At 42.2% G+C, this 14647-nt stretch overlaps 1 protein-coding gene across 1 annotated transcript in view; it reads right to left on the minus strand.

Moving 5' to 3' along the window:
- Positions 1-14647, minus strand: part of SLC35F1 (solute carrier family 35 member F1) — a 419368-nt gene that overhangs the window by 354646 nt on the left and 50075 nt on the right. The window lies entirely within an intron of this gene.

The raw sequence follows: 14647 nt of genomic DNA on the forward strand, positions 1-14647 counted from the left end.
CTAGGCATTATAGGAGAAACAGAAATGTAAAGAAGGGCTATGGATTTAGTTGTGTCAAATTAGAACACCAGAAAATGGAAGATGTCACACAGTCGTACGTTCAATACTGGAAAGAAATCTCTCATTTTACAGTAGAATATTGGGAAAGATTAAATTTGTAGATGTTGGGTTGCATACCTAACTTGAGACTTCAGACTAGTATTTAAAGAAGCCAACACCGGAATCAAGAAAAATGACAGCCATGTCGCTCAGGAAACTCTGCATGTCTGTGCCTTCTGTGAACTGAGCACAAAGGGCAGCGAGAGGGGGAGAAGCGGAGAAGGAAGAGGCTGGACACAGACATGGGATTGAGAAGCACTGGAAATCACTGCCCTTCTAGACCTGACCGGACAATGCTGGAGCTTGATGCCGGGCTCTCTTCTATTAATCAGCCCTTTGTCCAGGCAGCCTGAGTGTCAGCTGGGAAGGAAGAGATCACAAGGTTTCCATTTGGTTTTATTAAATGTTCTCATCCTGTGGAGATGACCAGAGTCTTGGTGTCCTGCCTGCAATTGTTCTGGTTTTCTGAATAGTCTCAGTGATAAAGCGGAGGAGAAATGTTGTCAGAAGAATTGAATCTGCTAGAGATGCTTTCCTTATCCATTCACTGAGATTGTGTTGTCTCATTTCCAAGAGTTTCATGGAGTTCCTTATAGGATTTCCCATTATAAATGAGCAGCCGCTCATTAGGAAAAAAAAAAGAAAACACGCTAAGCCTACAGGAAATTTGCAATTCACAATTCCTGAGAGAAATGTAACACAGTCTGATCCTCCTTTTGATTCCCTTTCCATTATGTATGTGAAGACCTGAAGCAGATGTAATGCTCTGCTTGGTGATGCCAAGTTAGGCAAAGATGAGTGACCGGACACAAGGTGTCATAGGGCGCACGTCTTTCTCTTCCTGAGCTCCTAAGTGAAACTAAAAAGCAAATCCTAAGTGCAAAGAGTCTGCTAAATGAAGGAATGCAAGTTTCATATAGCTATGAAGAAGTAAGAACCAAATGATGCAAATTTTCCTAAATAATGCCATCAAGCCTCATTTTCCCTCTGCCTCTCTGGGCACCTGACATTTGTCCTCTCTCGTGCCTGTACTAATGATTCGTTCCTTCTCCAGCAAGCATCAGTTGTCACACAACTTTTCTCTCCTGCAAAGATACTTCATCTATACCGCATCCACTTTCTTTGGAAATATACCAGAAGGATCGCTTTCCTGCTCCTCCTTTCCATTTCTATGTGAGCTCCACAATATCAGGACAAATCTACTTCAGCTTTACTTGCGTCATGTAGGGAGTCAGAAAGCTGGTAGAATCAGATGTCTTATTTTAACATGAAATACACTGTAACTTGCTAATTTATAATTCTCCCGCTGATCCTTCAAAGTAACCAAATTGATGATGAGCCTATGTTGTGCATAATCTAGTCTGTAAAATACCGTGTCAGGGGGCAACGGTAGGTAATGGGGGTGAGAATTTAAGATGTACACATTTTGGCACAAATAAGGACATTTAAAAATATTATCTTCCAGAGAACAAATGTCTAAACTATCCTCAAGGCAGTGGCAGTGTCTACTCAAGGCAGACATCTAGGAATGCGTAAGAGAAAGAGAGAAGCAAATATATAGATAGCTGCTAAGAGTTGTCACCCCATCTAGGCTGTCAGTTTCCTGAAGGCAGGGAGCACACCTGTCTGGTTTGCCTTGGATCCCCAGTACTTCTGTGCCTTGTACACAATAGGAGCTTCTACTGTTAGTTTTCCACCAGACGGAACTATCAGGTTGGACAAAAAAAGTTCATTCGGTTTTTCGGAAACATCTTACCCGACCGAACTTTTTGGCCAGCCCAATAAATTATCCTTGAAAGACAATAAGATTACAGTGGAAAGTGTGTGGATTCGGAGTCAGAATTTCCCGGATTGGAATGCTGCTGTCAATTCTTAGCTGTATATAACCTCAAATAAATCTCTCACAACTCTAGTTTTACTTTCTAAAAATGAAGTTGATAGCATGTAACTAATAATCTGTGGAGAACACTGAGGAAGCTTGTGGAAGTAGCATATAGTAGGTGATCAAAAAGAACTGTTTCAATTTATAGTTATTATTTATTAAATATGTCCAGTATTATATGTACTTTAAATCTATCCTAATAATGTCTCTGAAAAACCTCTTGGTTCTTCAACCTATTTTTCAACTGCACATAGAAGAGAGGAATTTCAAATGCTGTCATGCTTTCTGTTCTTATTCCATGCATTATTTAGCCAAAAAGTTTGTTTATTGAATCCTATTTTTATAGCTACGTATTTATGTAAGAATATATTTTACTTATTTTTCCTATATCTCAGGTATGGCAAGGTACGTCTATTTCCAGATGCTAGAATTGTTTTCCTCTCTTCAGATATGGCACACGGGAACCTAAATGTTAAACTCTTTGTTGCAGAACAATCCTGAGCACTGAGGAACTTTGCCTCGGGCCCCACAGACAGAGATTTAGTTACTGAGATGTCAAAAGGCCCTTGTTATATGGAAGTCTCACTTACAAGTCCTGGATGCAGAAGACAGCGTTTGATACAGTGTGCTTAAAGGAGCAGGGTACTCAGCTCCCAAACACAGCCCTGATAAATGCGTTATGAGGCTGCCTCAGTCTCCTCTGCTAGCAATTCCCATCCTGCTCAGAGCGCATTACTGTACCCATATCCGTGACTTAGAATGCTAGGAAATAGTGAACATTCAGAGTGGTTACCATGTGTCACACTGTTCTATGTACATTATTTAGATCAGCTGGATAAGCCTCAGAACAACCCTATGAATATCCCCGTTCTATGGATGAAGAAATGAATGCATAGAGAGGTTAAGTGATTTACCCAGGATCATGCAACAAGCAAGTAGAGAAGTCAAGATCTGAACCAAGTAGTCTGCCTCTGAAGTCCAGGCTCTAATTCCACTAAACTACCTCGCCAGGGTATGAATGACAAGTTAGTCAGGGATCAGAAATTCTAGAAATGTAGAGGTCTACCAAAGGAATGCATATTTTACCACGGTCTTTCACTGAAGCACTCATTGTTGCCAAGAACTATCCATAAAATGAGAGACAAACTGTTAATTTTTAAAACAGTATAGAGAGATACATTTAAACAGCCAATACCAAAAATTCACAACCCTACATAAATCTTTTAAATTTCTCAGTATATATTCTAAAGGAATAAGGGATTATACAATGAAACTATTTTTCAGATGCTTCTGTCAAAGCTCGCATCTAAAATTCAAGCTTTTTTGGATGATTGGTAGAAGCTATTTTGAAAATTCTAATACATACTAAGTGCCACTACAATGCTTTACAACTCGATGCGCTCTTTATTCTTTACTTCTTGTGGCTTTCTCCAAAGCAGAGTCCCAGTATCATACAGATCTAGAATCACTAACCTCTGAAAATTGAATGTGACGAAGATATTTCTATAAGGGGTGTAGAATGGTCAAAAAAGAAGCTAGAGTCAAGAAATACTAAAATATTCACATAGGCAATTGGGGTCATTCTTTCTTTTGATAAATGTTTGTTTTACCTAGAAATATGCTGGAGAAGATGGAAGAAAAAAAGATGACACACTGGATGCAGAGGCAGAATCATAATCATTCAGGGTACCTGAGTCATGAGGAGAGATGCTCACCAAGCACGTCTCTGAAGAAAAACCTCCCAACCAGGGCCAAGAGGGAAATTATTACTGCAGGCTTAGAATATTGCCCCATGGACAAAACTGGGGAAAATGCACGTCCCTCTTCATCTTGTTTCCTTTTTCAGCTTCCACTTTGATGCTAAGAGTTATGAAAAATGCCTGGCTTTAAAGTTAGATATTTGCTTAAAGAAAATACTGAAAATATGTCCACTAAGAAGGATGGGGTTTCCTGGCCTCCCAATATCTGTTGAAACCCTAACCAATCAACAGGGGCCTCAGTGACATCTGGCAAGTCCCAAAATTTTCCAGTGAGAAATTAAAAGCTTCACTTGTAGGCGCTTTAAAATGGCCTCTGCAATGCCTCCGATTACTCAGCGGCTGGATCAGATGGCAGAGTTGGGCAGTAGCCCGTTAATGAGGCCTGGATGCACTTACACAAAGGAATAGTCATGCTTTCAACCTCGAATTTTATCAATGAACTGACTAGATTCCAGGCACTGTCCCCCCGTTGCCTAGTAAAGAAGCGCTCATTGAAGGTTTAATCACAGTTTCCCATCCACAATGGAGGGGCCAGCATCCTTCACTGAGCAAGGCAACCCAGCAGCACATCAAAAGACAGCACAATTGCTCTGCACTGTTCCGTACATGTTCTCTCTGGCTGGGCAAGGCAAAAGGACCCGGGCTTGCCCATCTTCTGGAAAAGCCTGATACCCACAGTACCCCCAACTCTCTCCTGTCCAGAGGGGCAGTGCACTCACACCAGTCGCCAACTGGAGACAAAGCTTGAGGTGTTCCATTCTGTCTTCCGGGAAGACACCCTGCTTATGAACTGAAGAACAGGCATCCGTGAACTACCCAGAGGCGTGGAACACAGATGCAGAAAGGACACGTAAGAGTGGGCCTGTTGGGCTTCCCTGGTGGCGCAGTGGTTGAGAGTCCGCCTGCCGATGCAGGGGACACGGGTTCGTGCCCTGGTCCGGGAAGATCCCACACGCCGCGGAGTGGCTGGGCCCGTGAGCCATGGCCGCTGAGCCTGCGCGTCCGGAGCCTGTGCTCCGCAACGGGAGAGGCCACAAGAGTGAGAGACCCGCGTACTGCAAAAAAAAAAAGAAAAAAAGCGTGGGCCCGGAAGCAGAGACAGCATTCAGCCTGGCTGGAGGCTCCTGACATTCCTGTAAAGCAACTCATGCGTACCTCCCAAATGGCACGACACTGCTCTCTCCACAAGCCAGAACACAGCCAGCTGGTTTAAGCCAGCATGGGTGCATTAGCAGATGAAATTCCAGAGTTGTAAAATGCTTTTCAGTCCTTAATTCTATGCTACTGTTTCTGCTTTTTATGATCTTAGACCATCCTCAAGCAGGGCACTTGAGTTCAGGTAGGAAACTTTGAGTTGAGCAAGGTAACAAAGGCAGTAATTCACCACAGGCATGAATGAGAGAAAGCGGGTAATCCTGGACCAGGGTTCCACTGAGCTGAGGCCTCACACAGCCCCACTCTCATCCTCTCTAGTTCCTGATTACTCTAACCTCTTTCCTTTACCTTGGGTCTCTGGGGAAGTGGTGAGGCGGGGAATATTCTTGGACCACCTTTGGGAGCTTGGAAGTCTTGTCCAAAATTGTCGACTCTGGAGCATCAAGACTCCCCTCAAGATCCAAAACAGCAATAAAAAACTTCAAGCCAGGGATAATATAATCCCACACTTGAGAAAGTTTCACAGAGCTCTACCATGTGCAAGGCTCCTACCCTATGTCGGCTGCTCCATGTATGGTAACCATAGGCTGGGAGAGTCCCGATTCCAAAATGCAGTCCATTTCTCAGACTAATTGTCACACTATGCTCTGGACAATCAGTTCCAAGTATAGCTTTGAAAATAAGGTCTCTAGTTTTGGGAGGGAATAAATATTACGAAATGCAGTTCAAGTATTAATTTTGCTTACAATTCCTAAACAGTGTTCCTTCTGGCAACAGCAATTTAAAAATCACTTAAAAATCAGGAGGTATGAGTCCTGAGATATAAAATAGCACAGGGATTCTACAATAGATTAAGTGGCATAAATATCATGTTCAGATGTTAGTCAACTTAATGCTAAAAAATGTACTAGCTATAAGAAAGAATCTTCTCGTGATAAATTATAAAAATGAAGTATTAGGGGCTTCCCTGGTGGTGCAGTGGTTAAGAATCCGCCTGCCAATGCAGGGGACACGGCTTTGAGCCCTGGGCTAGGAAGATCCCATATGCCACGGAAAACTAAGCCCGTGCACCACAACTACTGAGCCTGCACTCTAGAGCCTGTGTGCCACAACTACTGAAGACTGCGTGCCTAGAGCCCGTGCTCCACAACAAGAGAAGCCACCGCAATGAGAAGCCTGTGCACAGCCACGAAGAGTATCCCCCGCTCTCCGCAACTAGAGAAAGCCTGTGTGGAACAGCGAAGACCCCACACAGCCAAAATAAATAAATAAAATTAATTAATTTTTTTAAAAATTAAGTATTAGCCCCTAGGTATTTGAAATAGTCTAGGACTGGATTGTGAAGCTTAATTTAATATTAAGGTTAATGGACAGTTCAAAATAATTTATAGATGAGTTAATATTTTCAAAGAAGTACAGTACAATAAAATATGCTGAACATTCTGAATTTTATCCTGAGTATAATATTAATACTCAGTGAGTAAGAAAACCATGGGGTCATCACTATATTTCCTGCTTATTTAACCATTTGCATCGATGAGAAAATTGAGGCACAGAAAGACATTGTGTGGCAAGGCACCCCCAGACCATATGAATGCACAGTCTGGATCAGGAGCCATCAGATCAAAGTTTGGATCTACATAGTCCTAGATATTCAGATGTTGAGATACAGTAGAGCATACATCCAGTCGAGAGAATGATTCTTACCTGCCATCTCCACACCGTATCTCCATCATTACCTCTTCACTTGCAGTCTTTTAATTCTGCAGATCTAGTTTGAGCAACATAATCTTACTGACTCCCTAAAGAAAAACCTTGTCTTCTTGGTCACCACGTTCATCACTGATGGTTGCTCAACTGGCTTTCTCACTGCACCACTTTCATAATCCATAACCAAGTTAAAGCCACTATAACCTATTAAGACTATTATAAAATATCAAGCTGATTTAACAAAATTCAGATAACTTTTATCTTCTTGAGTTATTGAGATCTTCTTTATAAATGCTTAAGGCTATACTTTGAAATCTGTGGGGCTGAAGATCCTCTTCAACCACAGCGGCCAAAGAGACACCAAGGACTACTAGTACGGAGACCACATACCCCAGCTGATACAGCATTCCATGCAATTAGTGCTTCCTTTCACTGTCAGAACAATCCCAGTGTTTACAATGAATTATCTGCTTTACGCCCACCATGAGAACGGCAGGTTACCCACTCACTCAGACACCTTCATATAGGGCCTAATTGGAGATGTGCATCTCTATCCCCCTAGATTGGCTGGGGTCCCAGGACCACACATGGCCTCTGAAACATTCACATATAAAACAGATTCAGATGTGACTATAAATGCCTGCCTCCTTAGCCTGCTCTTTTAGCCCCTGGCTGACCCTTAAGTGGAAAACAGCAACAACTTATATATTTGATGAGACTTTCTTGATGTCTCTATAAAAAGGATTTTCTTAGGGCTTGGTAAGTGGATTGCATAAAGGAATTTCAGGGGTGCTCCATGTTGCTGTCTACCAGTGGAGATATGTGTATTCTCAAAATGAACTATGCAAGAATTACACAAAATGTAGTTTACATATGTACATGTGTATAAATACATATATAGGTATGTATGTTTCTAAATAAATCCATATATAGAAAGATAAATTCAATAAAAATTAAAGCACAGTTCTTACAGTAATAAAATACCTAATGGTAAGGCTATCATGTGACAACTATGTAAGAAAATTTTCACAAAAAAATAAAAGTAAAAACATTTCCATTTGCCTTTGAATTTTAGAATGGAAGGGATTTTCAGTTCCCATTTATCCCATCCTCTGCCTATGTAGCCCAAATTGATGAGTGGAAGAGATCCCAGTGAAAGTTATAAAATCACATTACTGCTAACAGTTAAAAGGCAGAATAACAATAAAAATACAAAAATAATAACAATTACTCTCTACAATGGTTTAGCAGAATTCTACCCCCAAACAAATAAATACCCTCTAAAAGTAGCTTCACAAACTCTGTCCAACAGATCCCTGTACACGCAGACCACTGTGAGGTAAGATTGAGCCTCTATCCTGCCCACTTCTCTCCACTTCAACAAGAGCAGCTACAATTGTGTCTGGTTTACATGTAAAGGTTCTGAGTAAGATTTTACTTGAAATAATTTTTTTCTTGAAAACCAGAAACTAGGTGATCTCAGTGAGTCCAATAACCCAATTCTTCAAAATCATCTTCAAAAGTTTTCCCCCAGATTCTCTCCTTCAGTTCTGTTAGGCTAATGATTATAACCACAGGACCATTATTGACAAGCAAAATAGGATTTTCTCTTTTTCTAAGGACAATTAAACCGAAGACCAAATCAATCGTCTCCTGGTAAAGTTTTTGATTTGTCTTTTGGGGTGTTTCTCTCCTTTGTAATTAAGAAGAACCAGCCTGTAGTTTGATGAACACCACAGGGAAAAAGCGGTATTGACGAGGGCTACAGAGCTTTCCTCCAGGGAACTGCATCAGCAGCAGCCCAGTGCATTTACAGACACCGGCCAAGGCAAGAGGGACAGAGGAAATTAATCAACCCAAGTGAATGTCAGGTGATTTTTTTTAAAAAAGGAAAAAATCCGCTTAAATATTTTATTCCATAGGACTGTTCTTCACTAGCATTTTTGGAAAGAATGACTCCATCCTTCAGTGTTTAGGGGAAAAGAACAACAAGCTGTGGAAAGGAAATGTAGAGGTACCAGCAGCAGCCCAACTGTGCAGGACTCCAAAGGAAAAGGTGATGGAGCATCCAATTAAAAATCAACCTAACGCATTAACCTTCCCGACAACATCCACCATCTCCCACCGGAGAAGACTCAGACACACACCATCTCTCTCCCCTCACCCGCCACCCCCCCACACACACCCACACACAAGCACACAGGAGAGCCAGCAAAGGATTCAATCCATCCATCGGAATGCAGATCACACCACAGAAGCTATTGTTCTGTCAAAAAAAAAAAAAAAAAAAAAACCCAAGAGAGATTCATTCATTAAAGCTGCAGCAGATGGCTGCTCGGCAGAAGGGCACAGCATGAGGCAGGCCACCGGCTGGCATCCACAGCACAGGCACTGTTCACTCCCAGCTGCACTAAAGGTTCCTTTCAACAGCTCTGCATTCCACCGGCAGACACTTTGCAGGGAATCCCTTGGACTTACTGGACAACTTTAGGCACAGTCCACTGGCAATCCAGACGGAATCCCTCTCCATCTCCTTTGGCCTTGTCCTCCACCCACCCTCCTGCACCACTGTCATTCTTTGGGAAGGGTTAGGCTGCTGGCAAAAAGAGCATTAGCGTGGGGTCTTTGAACATTGGCCTCAGTTTGAACAGGGGTCTTTTCCCAGTCTCTTATCTCTAGCATATTCCTTGACCTACACAGCACAAAGAAGCAAGTCTGTTAACTATTCTTTCAAAGAAGACAGAAATTTAGAAGAAGGAAAACTTAGATCATGCTTTCAACTTGCAGAAGTGTTTTCTTTGACTTTTTCCTTTTGTTATTTTTTTGTATTTCCTTTGTTATTTGGAAACAAAGGAAATAATTTGTATCTTACACATACTCCTGATTTTTGCTAGATCATTCAATTCCACTGAATTTCATTTTGCTCATTTTTTTCTTTATAAAATAAAATCACATTGCTAAATTTCTAGTAAATGTGGGTTTTTTCCATCTCTAGAACAGTTTTATGTCCAGATTGTTATCAAGACATAACTAAGACTTTTAATCTCAAACCTAGCAGAAAACTCTTTACTCCTTCTAATATGACTTTCTTTTCTTGTTGTTATTATTATTTTTTTTTTTTTCCTGAGAAAGAGCAGATTAATTGAGCCCTTCCTTCTGGGCACTGAATTTGATCCCTAAATCTTAGGCTTTTCCAGCCTTGCTCCAAAGCTCCCTCAGTTCATTCTGGAAAGATTCTGGACTCTGCACAAATCCTACAAAATATCGTCTTTTTCATAGATCACATTCATGCAACTGAAATAAATTCCTTATGAAGAGAAATGTTCCCGTTCAGGACTAAGAATAGAACATCCAGACAGAAGTGAATAAGAAAGTAATTCATTCAGTTGTGCATGTCTGTGATTTTTATTTTAGTTTAGACATATTTAAGAATGAATTCTTTGACTATATGTTTCTTTTTAATTTATTTATTTAATTTATTTATTTTTGGCTGCACTGGGTCTTCATTGCTGCTCGCGGGCTTTCTCAAGTTGCGGTGAGCAGGGGCTACTCTTCACTGTGGTGCACGGGCTTCTCATTGCGGTGGCTTCTCTTGTTGTGGAGCACGGGCTCTAGGCATGTGGGCTTCAGTAGTTGTAGCACACGGGCTCAGTAGTTGCAGCTCGCAGGCTCCAGAGCACAGGCTCAGCAGCTGTGGCTCACAGGTCCAGCTGCTCCGTGGCATGCGGGATCTTCCCAGACCAGGGCTTGGACCAACGTCTGCTGCATTGGCAGGTGGGCTCTCAATCACTGCACCACCAGGAAAGCCTTATATGTTAAAGAAGTTGAAAAAATTCTTTCCATTTCTTAGAAATATCTTAGACTATTTAGAAGTCCCTTATTTATCAACACTGATGTTGTTTCAACACCTGCTTCCTTCTCTGCCTTAATTGTAATTTAGGGCATTGTAATTCCAACACTGCACATTTTCAAATTAAACACTCTGAGCATGTTTATTGCTAATGTTTAATGTTCACCTAAATTTTAAAAATTATATCAGATGACTTCCCTATATCCACCATCTTAGTTTTATAATGGAAATCCTCTATTTTATTTGAATGTATGGCTACATGTGCCAAGAATGTTTGAAATAAGTCAATGGCCAGAGTCACGTACATTGGTCATTGAGTCACTCCGCTGGAGAATGAGTCACCTTGAAAGGAGAGACTTTTGTATGCCAAGGATCTTACATGGCATCTGGCACAGAGTATTCAATAAATGCTGCTCTATAAATGTTTATTAAACAAAACTAGCAAAGCTAAAAGTCCTTAATGTTAAGAATTGGAGCAGCAGCAGAACACTGTAGCCAGGAGCTCTGCCTTCAGAGTCCAGTTGACAAAGGCTCAAGTCTCTTGAGATGGCAGTACATGCTCCGGGATATTACATAACCTCACCAAGCATCCAAAACCTAGAAGTTAATAGAGTCTAGAAGAAACGCCAGTTCAGCCATGCCCCTAGTAGATGTGTGGCCCCCAATTACTGTATTGCAGGCTAGGATCAAACTCCTTGCTAGAGAAAAATGTGAAAGGGCTTGAGGAACACCTCTCTACTAGCTTATTAAAGAAGATGAATAATCCCTGGGCAGAAACAACACTCAGAAGAAAAAGGGTAGCACAGAATGAACACCTAGTTGAAGGGCTGCAAATGGGAGACTGTAATATACGAAGAAAAAGCTACGCCAAGAGAGTTATTCAAAAAATGTGGGACTCTGCCCAAGGAGGAAAACACCAGACCTGCAAATGAGGAAGCATTTCATACCACAGAACAGTAAAGAAGATGCATTATCAAGTTCAAGGACCCCAATTATTCCCCAGAGAGAGAGACGTATGTTACTAAAAGTGAACCGTGTGAATCTATGGCTAACCAGGTGGTGCACCACTTCCTGGACCCAGGCCACTCATACTACCGTTCACAGCTCCTTCCGTAGAAACCTACAGTGATAGGTTAGGACACCGAAAGCCCCGGCGACACAAGTGAACAGATACTATTTTCAAATCTGGTCCAACCTGAAGGTGATAATTACATGAGGGAAATGAGCACATGTGAGAACAGTAGGCTCCATGGATAGTGTTAAAGGATGGAAGTTTTTCTGAGCCATGGTTCACAATGTCAGGATCAAGGGCTCCTGGAAGGGGTCAGAGGGCATCTCACATAAACTGAGCCTTGGCAGGAGACTTGCCAACCTAATAAAGAGACTTTAAATTCAAATTTGTGGAAAGAGGAGAAAAAAATCATCAAAAAAAATTAAGGCCCTTGTCAAATATGATATAATGGAGGATAGCAGGTGTGTCATGGAGACTAAATGATAAGCCACAATGAAGGAGATTCCTAATAATTCCAAGAAGAAAATAACGAGGAAAAGTGTTAGGACTAACCAACTTATACTTTTAGCATAAGATGCATATATTATAACTGTACTATGGCTTTGAGAAATCACTCAATCTCTCTCTGCCTTAGGACACACATCAGCAAAAATGGATTTAATGGATTTACTATATCACCCCAGAGGGTTGTTGTGAGAATTCAGTGAGTAAATATACACAAAGGACATTAAGAACAGTGCCCAGGGCCTCCCTGGTGGCGCAGTGGTTGAGAGTCTGCCTGCCAATGCAGGGGATACGGGTTCGTGCCCCGGTCCAGGAGGATCCCATATGCCGCGGAGCGGCTGGGCCCGTGAGCCATGGCCGCTGAGCCTGCGCATCCGGAGCCTGTGCTCCTCAACGGGAGAGGCCACAACAGTGAGAGGCCCGTGTACCGCAAAAAAAAAAAAAAAAAGAACAGTGCCCAGCCCAGGCCATAAAATGGCCTATATAATCCAGCTCCTGCTAAGCATTCTGACTTTTCCCCCACATGCCTTCTAAACTCTGCACTTCTGCCTTCATGCTATTTTGCCGAGACATATATTGCTTCCCTGCTTAGAATATCCTTTGCCCTCTTGTTCCCTGGAAAACTCTTATTGATCATTCAAGACTAAGTTTGAGTATTACCTCTTCCGAGAAGCACTCTTCAATTCTTGCCAGAAAGTTGGTTGCTCTCTCCCTGGAGTTTCTTTAACAAATCTCCCCTCAACACTCATATCCAGTACAGCACACATCACACGCCATTATAATTGCTCATGCACACTAGAGTGAGAACTCTTTCAGGAACGGGAGTTAACTTGTTTGACACTTGTAAACCCAACACTAACTGCAAAGCTTGATATGTAATAGATTCTGAAAAACGTTTGTTAAATAAATAAAGGCCATGAAGACAAGTCTAGACCCTCCACCAGAACCAAGGATGCTCTTATCCTCAAGCATCAAAAGAAATGTAATTGAGAATCAAATCAGAGAGAAAACTTAACCAATCCCCGCCCCAGTATACGAAAACAATTTAGAGGGCAATGGACCTAACTTCCAAGTAAAGGAGTAGGTGCTGTTTACCAAGTATCCAGGATATAAAAGCCTAAATTATCGGGCTTTCCTGGTGGCGCAGTGGTTGAGAGTCCGCCTGCCGATGCAGGGGACACGGGTTCGTGCCCCGGTCCAGGAAGATCCCATATGCCACGGAGCGGCTGGGCCCGTGAGCCATGGCCGCTGAGCCTGCGTGTCCGGAGCCTGTGCTCCGCAACAGGAGAGGCCACAACAGTGAGAGGCCCGTGTACCGCAAAAAAAAAAAAAAAAAAGCCTAAATTATCTTTCAATACCAAGTCAAATCCAAAGTAATTAAAATTGATACATTTTCAAGAGCAAAGGCTGGAGAGGAAAATGAGTGTAACTGCTTCTTCATCCCCGACCTCCATGCAGACTTAGTTCTGCCATTTAACAGTTAGGATTTGTCTTAGTTAACGCCCTGTCATTTATGAACATTTTCCTGGTTTTCCCCTACACCACTGGCCACTTTTCCTCAGTTTCCTTTACTGCCGTTTGCTTCATAACAAGAAGAAATACTGAAACAAATTAATCTACTAATACAAAAAGTTTATTTATACCTCATGGATAACTGCTTCTTAGTCTCTTTTGCTGGTTCCCCCTTCCTCTTAGCTCATAATGTAGGAGTGACCCAGGGCTCAGTCCTTGGTCCTCTTCTCTCCTTCGTCTATATCACTTCCTTGGAGATTTCACCCAGTACCATGGTTTTAAATATCAACTATGTGATAACTCCCAGACGTGTATGCCCAGCCAGACCCTTCCCCTGCTCCAGACTCAAATGCCTCCTCAACAATCGAAGTGAATACTTAATACACATTCCAGATTCAACACTGAACTGCTGATCTTTCCCTCACCCTGCTCACTCACTACACCCTCCCTATCATAGGTGGCTGCAATGCTATCTTACCAGTTTCTCAAGCCAAAAGCCCTGATGTCATTTTTAACTCCCTTCCTTCTTCCACACCCCACAGCCAATCAGCCCAGAAATCCTGATGGCTCTCCCTTCACAATATACCCAGAATCCTGGGCTTCCCTGGTGGCTCAGTGGTTAAGAATCCGCCTGCCAATGTAGTGGACATGGGTTCGAGCCCTGGTCCGGGAAGATCCCACATGCCACAGAGCAACTAAGCCCGTGTGCCACAACTACTGAGCCTGCGCTCTAGAGCCCGCGAGCCACAACTACTAAGCCTGCATGCCACAACTAATGAAGCCCATATGCCTAGAGCCCGTGCTCCGCAACAAGAGAAGCCACCACAATGAGAAGCCCGCGCACCGCAATGAGGAGTAGCCCCTGCTCGCAGCAACCAGAGAAAGCCTGCGCGCAGCAACGAAGACCCAGCACAGCCAAAAAATAAATAAATAAATAAATAAATTTATTTAAAAAAAAATATATATATATATATATCCAGAATCCTACCACTTCTTATCATGTACAAAGCTGCCATCAACTTGCACCTGGATTAGTGCTGTCATCTTCTAAATGATCTCTCTCATTCTATTCTTGCCCACCTATGACTGTCTCTTCTCAATACAGCAGCCAGAGTGATCTTTTATTAGAGAGTTCTTATAAATCAGATCCCATCTTCCCTTTG

The sequence above is a fragment of the Mesoplodon mirus genome, assembly GCF_964341445.2.
Source record: "Mesoplodon mirus genome assembly, chromosome: 10".
NCBI lineage: Eukaryota > Metazoa > Chordata > Mammalia > Artiodactyla > Ziphiidae > Mesoplodon > Mesoplodon mirus.